Source organism: Temnothorax nylanderi, unplaced genomic scaffold (assembly GCF_030848795.1).
Source record: "Temnothorax nylanderi isolate EJ_2023f unplaced genomic scaffold, tnyl_v1.0 TNYL_tig0570_pilon, whole genome shotgun sequence".
NCBI lineage: Eukaryota > Metazoa > Arthropoda > Insecta > Hymenoptera > Formicidae > Temnothorax > Temnothorax nylanderi.
Genome location: NW_027249632.1, coordinates 2,915 through 13,417, shown reverse-complemented (window position 1 = coordinate 13,417; position 10,503 = coordinate 2,915). Strand labels below are relative to the sequence as shown.

Sequence of the window (10,503 nt, the reverse complement as noted above, 5' to 3'; positions counted from 1 at the left end):
TCTCTATCGCATTAATCGCGATCCGGGATCTTTTACGTTGAATAGCCAAACTAATGATTTATGGTCTGTCACTATTGTAAATTTTGTTCCATAAACGTATGGTCAAAAGTGTTTCACCGCCCATACTATCGCTAGTAATTCTTTCTCAGTAGTATTATAATTTTGCTCGGCTTTAGATATCTTTTCTTGTGACAGTATGGCTCCGATTGCGTAATCTGAAGCGTCGGTAGTCACTACACTGAAAGAAAAGATTGGCTGCAGTAGCCTAGAATTGGCTGCGTCAGCCAATTTCAATGGTCAAATATGGCATAGCATTTCAGTCGGCTGCAGCAACCAATTTTCAATGCTACTATAAGCTTGGCTGGAGTTAATACGTGACTTTGCTGCTCCAACCAATTGCCTACTTTACAGGGGCTTGCTGATTGGCTACTCCCTAACCAATAACTCCCGCGCGATGGCCTACTAGTTGGTTGCTCCAGTCAACTTACTCCTGCATGGTGGCCATCCTGTTCATATTGTTACGACCATCTTATCTGATTGCGCAAACCATCTGCACGGAAAAAAGTTATAATATATGAACACCTAAAAATATTACAACAATTTTTTCCGTGCAGATGATTTGTATATAATACATTCAGATAAGATGATAACAATATGCACAAGATTGAAGGCAACACCAAAATGCTTTAATCGGTTGATGGCCAGTTTTATTTAAGAACAAACAGCAAAAAATAGACAAATTATTTTCAAATGACATTAATTTATTTTCGAATGCATTTACACCGCATATTCTAAATTAAGGTAATTTTATGATAAAACATTAACATATTTGTCAGTACATACTCACAATGCATGCCTTGTAGAAATAAAGTATTTGCCATCATTCATTCTGACTGAAATAGCTGGAATGTGATCAAATAAATCATCAATGTTGATATAAGAAATTTTAGCACTCATTTGAACTTCATATGCATGCATATGTTCATCAAAGCCAATTGTTTTAAAAATAAAGCACACAAGGCAAACCTTAAAGCCCTCCGTGCAATATATCCTTTGAATCTCACCAAAGATAGGCAATTCAAAATTATCTGAACCAAGAACAACATATGTACCAATTTTGTATTTTGTTCCCTTATAATCAATCCATGGAACTTCTATGCAAGTTGCTCTAAAATCAACAGAGATGGACGAATAATCTAAATTTTCGTTTTTAGGCAATTCGTCTAATATGTTCCCTGGCCCCATTTCAAATTCCCGAGTAAATCCTAGTTGACTTACTAATCTATAACACATTTGCAGAGATTCTTTGAACGCTAATGTAAAAGTAATGTTTCTTCTTGAGTATGTGGCATTAGCACGAATCTTGTTAAGCCTGTTCTTAGATTCTTGCCTCATTGTGCTAAATAAAGCTAATGGTCCTGACATTTCAAGCATTATAGGAAAGTGTAGCATAATATTATGCTTAGGTTTTAGTTTATCTTTAAAGAGTTTTTGGTACAATTTATGATGTTCAAAATGAGCTGCTCCAACAATATCGATATTTCAGTCTGAATGTTAGTGGCAGCAACAATATCAAATATTTGGCGTAAAACAATATAAAAATGCCAGAATTTATTATCACACGGCACAAAGTCTCCAACTAAAAAACCGAACGTTAAAAAAAAAATTTATCATTTCAGTACCTGACATACTTAAATGTTTATTTCTCACTTCCTCCTCTCTTACAAGTGGCGGCCTGTTCGAAAATCTGTTTTATAATAATCAAAACTTTCATTCTTTCATTAAGCTCTTGAATTACAAAGTGTTTCTCATTGAACATTAAATGATATAATAAATGGCCCATTCCATATCGCAGACAACCTTCTGCCATCTCATGTAACAAAGGATCTAAAGCAAAGTTTTCATAAACATGAAACCCTTTAACTTCATTCCAAATTGAATATTCATTTAAACCAGAGTTGGATAGACCATCATGGATATCGTTTAAGTACTTTTCTCTCCTTCTCAAATTTTCTTTTCGTATAAAGCAATCTTTTTCACAATCTTCCTTTCGGGTAGTGCAAAAACGACAATAATAAGTGGCATTAAAACCCATTGAATAGCCTAATATTGTATTAAGTCCAAGATTGTCTCCAGTTAATAAACCAAGAGCAAAGTATACCTTTTGATCACCCTGTGGCAAATGTAAAACAATACCATAGTCCTGAAGAAAATTGATTTCATCTACTAATGTGCGAAACATAGCTTCATTTTTAAAATGGGCTCTATCAGATGCATGGAACAATAAAGTAACAAAAATTTCATTCAATGTAGAACGGTATTCTGGTGGAATACACGGAATAGTAACATAAGTTCCGTCTAGCTTTTGAATCGCTTTATGACTCCCCAAAGGATTATTTACTTCAAAGTCATCATAATAAACGAAAAGAGGGAAAACAATTTTGTCAGAAAAATAATCTGGTTCCTTTTTTCTCCACAATTTACCCTGAACAAAGTTAGATAATACAGCTGTCTCTTCCATTAGATATACCATGTAATTATAAATGATGTCAAACACTCCTGGAAGGCTAAAGAAAGCTTTCAAAATTGTACGAAGAGGTAGGAACTGACCATGTATGGGTACAATGTCTTTAACCCGTTGACTGTGTATGACGGCTATAGCCGCAAAAACAAAAGTGGCCAAGAGTGTGTATGACGGCTATAGCCGCAACGTAGAAAAAACAAAGTAAAACTTTCTGAATTTGCTTGAAACTTGTTACTCGGGGGTTTCTGGGGTCGCTGATTACGAATCCGAAGTCAGATGTACAAAATTCAAAATGGCGGATCCAATATGGCGGATCAAAATTATAAAAAAAGATTTGATTTTCATGAAATTTGGTACCCTTATGTTTTTTGGGTCTCTGAATCCGAATATGAAGTCAGATTTTCAAAATTCAAAATGGCGGATTCAATATGGCGGATCAAAATTACAAAAAAGTCTGATTTTCATGAAATTTGGTACCCTTATGTTTTTTGGGTCTCTGAATCCGAATATGACATCAAAATTAAAAAATGGCGGATGCAATATGGCGCTTCAAAAACAAAAACCATTATGGGAGCTCTAGTGTCAGGATGTTGAAGCCGTCAGCCGACTCGCGACTCACGAGCCCAGCCGCGAAGAAGAAGAAGCCGGAAATCCGGAATGTAAGTGTACTTGACGAGCCTCTCGCGATAAAGGGGAGGAAAGAAGATGATCGCGAGGAGGACCAGGTAAAGATATCGCCCAGATTAAAGGGGGCGTTACAAGACATCTACCGGTTGACGAAACGACCGGAGTAAGGTCTGAGCGGAGGCACAAATGTAAATACGTTCAATAGTATATAAGTGCGTTAGAATTAAGTGTTCATTAAGTTCGTTCCATCCGGAATATTAGTGCGCCGATAAATCAGTTTCTTACACTACCGATACAGGTAAAGTTTTCAGTTGACATTTCGTGCCTTTAAGTTTCGGTTTTGGTTTGCTTTGTTTTGATGAATTAAAGATGAATCATTGTTTTATTTTGATTAACCCGAATAAATAAAATCTAGTATAATTAGATTACAAAGTTTAGTTATCAAGTGGGCAAATAACGGTCCGCATTTAAAAGTTAAATTACCGGCGCGAGAATGGCGCATAGCTTGGTGGACCACTCATGGTAAATAGGGTACGGCGTTACCATCCATGGTAACAGCGGAGAGCATAGATCCCGCAACGAAATGAAATGGATATAAAAATACAAATTTGGTTGAGCGAAGTTAATCAAAGATTAAGCGCGTACAGATTCTTAGTTACGGGGTGAAACCCCTAAAAAATAATATGATTAAAGTAATATTAGACCAAAAAAATGTTATTTTCGTTCGTTTATTTTATATCTACCATCATGGTATTCAATAAGTTTATCCGAATCCAGTCGTAATGGTTCGTGATCTATCACGCGTGGATCACAAAGACAAATCGAACACATACATTACGGAACGATGACCAAACTAGCGATGGTCAGCGGCTTGGGAAAAGTACTGGCGATAAATAAAAACTTGCCACATAGACATGTTCAAATCACTCCACAACGGTGGACTATACGCGGAAATTCCAAATCGAACGCGTACCGTGCGAGCGGCGCATACCACGGAGGCGCGGTCACGAAAACGAAGCAAAGAGCCATCGACCGAGCATCAGGGTGACAAAACCGCCTCAGGGGAGACCGATCGGATCGGCGACAGCAGCCACGATAGTGGCGCACGCGCGGTTCGCGAGTGGTGGAGGCCACTGAGGCGCGGCCACGCGATACGGCAAACTAAGCGACAGATCGCGCTAACCATGACCGGAGCGCGACAATGGGGACACGAACGGGTGGCCGGCGCAACGACACCGACGAGGGGGAGGCGCAAACCCCAAAACGCGGACCACGAGAACGAGACGTCAGCGTATCATGCCTCGGGCGTAGGGCATGCGGACGTATGGCGAGCGGTATAAATGGGAACGTGTGTACATGCGAAACCCTGAACCCAGCGTGTGGAGTAGCCGGTTAAATACGGCAAACATAGATAAAGGTAGGACATGCGATAATCGTAATAAAGGGACCAGAGTCTCGCATAGCAACAAGATTCGATCGAAGGTGATAGAATCGCGCGTAGCAACCATCGAAGGTACGAGAAGGAATGTTGTACGTTGAAGTAAATATGTCACGGGTGATTGATTTACGACTTTATTTGTGCGAACATATGGCGAGTACGAATAATAAATTGCGGAATGCGGAAGCCTTCGACACCTGCGTGAGCAAAGCCCATTGGTCGCTGGGGCGTAACTCGGACGGAGTGGGAGCGCCGCTGACAACCTATATAAGGGAGGACAGCCCGTGAATCGAGGAATTCGTTATCCGAACGCAAGGGGAACTCGTTCTCCGAGCGCGATAGAAAGGAACTGCCGACTTCGACGGTAGATTGTATTCGGAGGCGAATATCCCGCGGTAGTCGCGTTAAACCTAGTCATAACTTTACTTAAGCGAGCAGCTTGTAAACCTGAAACAAAAGGGAAATATATTATATTTTACCTATCACTAATTGAGAGTATAAATTAATATTCAAACGTGTGCGGTATCCTTACCTTCCCAACGTACTTACCTGATCCCGATCGATATTCGTGAAAGAGCCTACGTCTGTCCGGGGAGACACTACGTGGACGCTGCAGCGATCCGAGGGCGAGGACGGCGGTGCACAGCCAGGGTCCAGAAGGGTCCGAGAAGCGTGGTCCAGCGACGGTGGATGAAGATCCGGCGACACCCTGGGTAATCCGAGACGATAGAGAAGGGGAGTCAGCTAAGGGGAGTAAATTGAGTAAATCCGTAATTAGAGTCACGAATCCTTTCTCGGTTTCTAAGGGAAAAAATCGAGTGGCGACCGTGTCGGTGACACTAGAATCACTGGTAAATGTAAGCATCACCCCTCCGTACGGTCACAATGTACTTATTGATTTATTTTGACAGTATAATCACATTACATTCAAATGTGGAATCGGCGGATCCAAAATGGTAAAATTTCTTTCTTATTAACCATTTTGAATATATTAATTATAATGTTAAATTTAGATTTAGAGATCTAAATAACTTCAAAATAATAATAATAAAATTCCGTCTATTTTTTGTAATTTTGATCCGCCATATTGGATCCGCCATTTTGAATTTTGAAAATCTGACATCATATTCGGATTCAGAGACCCAAAAAACATAAGGGTACCAAATTTCATGAAAATCAGACCATTTTTTGTAATTTTTATCCGCCATATTGAACCCGCCATTTTGAATTTTATAAATCTGACATCATATTCGGATTCAGAGACCCAAAAAACATAAGGGTATCAAGTTTCATAATAATCCGATGAACTTTTTTTTCAACACACTTTTGGCCCAAATAGTAAAATTCTCTTACACAGCCAATGGGTTAATAATTCGGCTATCAACTCTTTTTTCACTTACAACATTTTCAACAATATATGGTTGAGGCTTAATAAAATGATCTGTTGCCTGTAAAATTTTTATACGCTTATACTCAGAATTGAAATTCGTGAATAATTTAAGAACTGTATCAAATAAATCGAAAATATTCGATACTATCTTCTCAATAGATTCTGTTTCATTACACATAACACTTATAGCAGGCTTCAGAGATGATATAATACTAGAAAACAAGGCAGCTGTATCATCCATTACAATTTGAACATGGTTTCGGGGCAAAGTTGGATCTGCATACAATTTCGCAATGTAACGTAGCAAGTAGTTGTGAAGTTGTCATTAATAGATTCTTTTGAGACCGATATATCCTGAAGAAAATCTGGAGAAAAATTAACATCTTCAGAGTCTGAGTCTGACGATCGTAAGTTAGCTCTATTACTTTTTTAGCACTTTGAATACGACTCTTAAGGACAGAATTAGCTGGAAATTTATGATAGGATATAAGATGTTTTCGGAATTTTCTCCATGAATTATAATCTGATAAACATTTATTGGGGTACTTGACACTTATATTCGGTAATCTCATCAATTTATGAGCAGTACTTAAATGCAAATGTAGAGCATTGACAGAGGTCAAAGTTAAATTACAATTTTGCCCTACACACTTTATCATTGTAATATTTTATTTTCGAACATTCAAAAATATCTAAAAATTAATTAAGTTCAATGCAAAACAAAATTATTCCCAACTCAAAACTAAAGTAATTTAATTATCTGTTAACTGTAAATATTCATTCACCAATGTTGCTACACTTGGTACATGTTTATCCCATTGAGTTTCAATTGATAAATAGCCTGCTGAAGAAAAAGCCATGGCTGACTACTCTGAAAGGGATAGGATGCATGCAAAGCCTGATACGCTTTGAAACACACATCTATTGCACGTAAAGGGCTCTCTACCTTATACGGAAATTGTCGATATAAACATACGATTCTGTTATGTTTGCTGTATTTTCACCAATGATGACAGGGAACGGCTGAAGTTGCTTCTTAGCAGCAAATAGCTTCTGCCTCATGCGTTCCACTTGCACTTCCAAGTCTCGTAAAGCCTAAAAAACCAGTTTAAATTTGACAAAAACATTTTTCTAGAAGTATTTTCACATCACCTTCTCTTTTCTCTTGCAATATTATTAATATGTTTTAAGAGGATGCTGAAATGACTGCTGAATTCTGATGTGAAATATCTGATGTATCCAATCCGAAAAAAATTACAATATCGATTTTTGTATCGTTTTCATCTGATATAGATAATACTCTACTTTAATTTCGCACGTACTTTTATTGTTTAAGGGGATCCTGCAGCCGTATGATTTACCGACATTATCGTTTTTCGATGGATCTTTTAATTGGCTTTATAGAATTGCAAAATCTTTTACAGAATTAAAGTCCGCACAAAAATCTAGGGTAACAACGCGATTTTATATCAAAAACCCCAAAAATTAAAAATATTACTTATTTGGGCACATACAGCTGTCACCTGACGACAATATTTGCTTAAAACAAAAATTCTGCAGTTTATACATACATAATGTTTATCATCTGCCCTTGGGAAAACATGTAGGAATAATATCGTGCAAGTAGAAGTAAGATTCAATGCGTACAAAAAAGATCCATCGAAAAATTATTTTAGTAATGCAAATACGGATGCAGAATGACAAGAAGAGCAGCAACAGTAGTTGCCGAATCTTGCGAGAGATGGCGAGCAATCATACAAGGACAGATGTCATTTCGTTAGACAAAGACAGATATAGGGAAAACAAAATTAGAAAGGTTGACATTATCGACAGCGAGGAAGTTCGCCTGTCACTGCAGGATCCCCTTAAAAGCATTTTTAAATCTGTGCAACTAATACGACGTAACATTACAGAGAAAAGTCTCACACACACTATATATACAGGATAGGCTATTTTAATCTACGCACTAAAATCTCTCAAAATCAGACCATGCAAATTCTCTTCTTAACTTTCTTGTAACTTCGACCAGTTGCAAGATATTTACCCGGACATTTATGGACGGACACCCTGTAGATATTTTTTTTTCGATAAAGTTTTGAAGTTTAACATCTCCAAAGACAGAAATATCTATTACCTTGATATGCAGCAGGAAACCAGCACTTAAATCTGCAGCCGTAGGACGCCACTTTCCAACATTTTTTGGAAGAGAAAAGTGTTGGGATTGTCTAGCAACACCTCCACAGTTTCCTCTGAAAGTAAGTAGACCTTGGAAAGAGTTTCTATTGAAAAGAGGGAGACAAGCTAAAATTTTTTAATGTATTACCTTCAGGAGTTGAGGATTTTATGTTAGTCTTTAAAGACCTTTTATTCTTTGAACAATTTCTCCCAATTGGACAAAAGTTGCATTGAATTATTAGGGTACAAGTAGCTGAAATCTTGTTCCAACTGAAATTGGACAAACACAATATTATTTTCAAATATTTAAAAATAGAATAATAAATTTTTAACCCTAGCAATTTACCAAAATATAACCCCAGGCTGTCGCAAAATACGAAATTCATTGAAGTAGTCAGTAATTGCACCAATAAGTGTTTGCCTTTTTTCTGTCTGCATTCTGTACTTCTGAGTTTCAAAAGTCTTATGGAGGCAGTCTCTTTCCACTTTATAATGGCCTCATTCTGTGGCTCCAGGCATCTCCGTAACCACTGTAGGTTATCTAACTGTGTTTCTGAAAAGCCCGCTCCTATGTGTGGTCATAATATCATAATATATATAATAAAACTGTCATTCATAATATATCATCATATATAATATCCTGTAGTTATAGTATCAATGAGTATAAAATGAGTATCAAATGAATATACCATTAAAGTCATGAGAGTCATTCACGTCCTGCTTCTCTTCCTGTAAATTGCCACTCCGAAGCTCTGCTTTTTGAAGTTTGCCAATTAATTTCGTGTACTGATCGTATAGCTTTCCTTTAGGTTGTACTGCTCGATCAGTCCCAGTAGTCTTCTTTCTTCTCGGAATGTACCAAGTATCCTATTCCAAATAAAATAGAATGTAGCATAAATAAAGAGAGCATAGAAGTCTACTATTAAAAAATTAAAAAATAATAAAAAATATTTAAAACTTACTACAATTTCCGTAGGAAAAAGTTCTATGATTTGTTGACTAAGTCGCTTGAAATCATCCGAAGTAATTCTGTAAGAAATGTATATCATTATTTTGTTTATATTCATAGTAATTAGTAATTACTAATTACAGTAAATGTGAAATAATTCGAACAGCAGATTATTGCACCACACTCACCGTTTGTTCGGATCACTAGCTAACTCTGCAGTTATTATGTATTTTGCTAAATCAGATCTCAGAGCGTTGTCGAAACCTTAATTTTTATACAGACCAAATAGCTCTTGCCATCACTTGTTCGTTCAAGATAAAGCCTTACATCCTACAACAATATTTAACTTGTAATTTTTATTACTTTAAATAATGACAATACTTAATAAGGACTTACATTTGAAACACAAGTATGTTGTCGGTTTTCATTGAAAGAATTTTTCTTGCAACGTTTTACTTGCTGTGACTGTGATACCTCCTCAATCTGTATTGACAGGGGATCAGTAGGGAATTCCTCATTAACTGGTAATTCTTCATCAACTTTTTGTTCTTCAGGTACAGCAACGATTAATTCTTCAACAAGACTACCATCGGCAGCAACAATGGTATTTATTGTCTCAATAGCTCTATCTTCCAGAATTACTGCATTCTCAACCTGAAATAGAAAATAAAAGCGAAAAAGCGTGAAAGGTTAAATGAATAATTTAAAACTAACAGAGTACATATATTTTACCTTCATTGATAAAGACACTTTTGTCCATAAGTTCAATTTATCTATCGCATTTACGCGGGATGTCTTCCGGTTTCGGCAAAGAAAAACGGTTCGCGTATCTGCTTGTACGACATTTTCTTCCGTGATGTCCGTATTTTCCGCATTTTTGACATTGGATTATCGGTCGGTTATCACGCGGTTGCGGTGAGTACGCATAAGTATTTTTGGAACGCGGCGGATTTCTACTCGGTCCGTTTACCTTCTCTTCCGCGCTCGCTCCGGCAATCGCTTCTTGCAAGGTTGCAAAATGCTGAGCTCAAACAAGTAACTTGATCTCGTCTCTCAATCCTAATTGGAAATTCTGTAATGCCTGTTGTTGAATCGTTTCTAAGATAGTTTGCTTGCTTTCTATGGTGTGATTTCTTCCTTCTATCATGGAATCATATAATTCCATAGCTAATTTATCTGCTCTTAATCCGAATGCTCTTGCGCTTTCTCTGGATTTTTGCTTGAGTGTATTAAATTCTAATTGCAAGTGTGTTGTGCTTTTTCGACTAAGATAACAAACTTCTAACTCTTTCTTTAATTGTGCGAAATCTCGTATCTCTCGCGTTTGGAAATCTATCATTGCTCTTCCTTTTAATTTCATACATAACATTGCTTCTAATAATGTTCCTTCTTCTATGGGA

General features: G+C 37.1%; 1 pseudogene; it reads right to left on the bottom strand.

Annotated features, from left to right (window-relative positions):
- Positions 1–6,731: 6,731 nt before the first annotated feature.
- On the bottom strand, positions 6,732–10,268 carry LOC139784002 (uncharacterized; annotated as a pseudogene).
- Between the last annotated feature and the right edge of the window lie 235 nt (positions 10,269–10,503).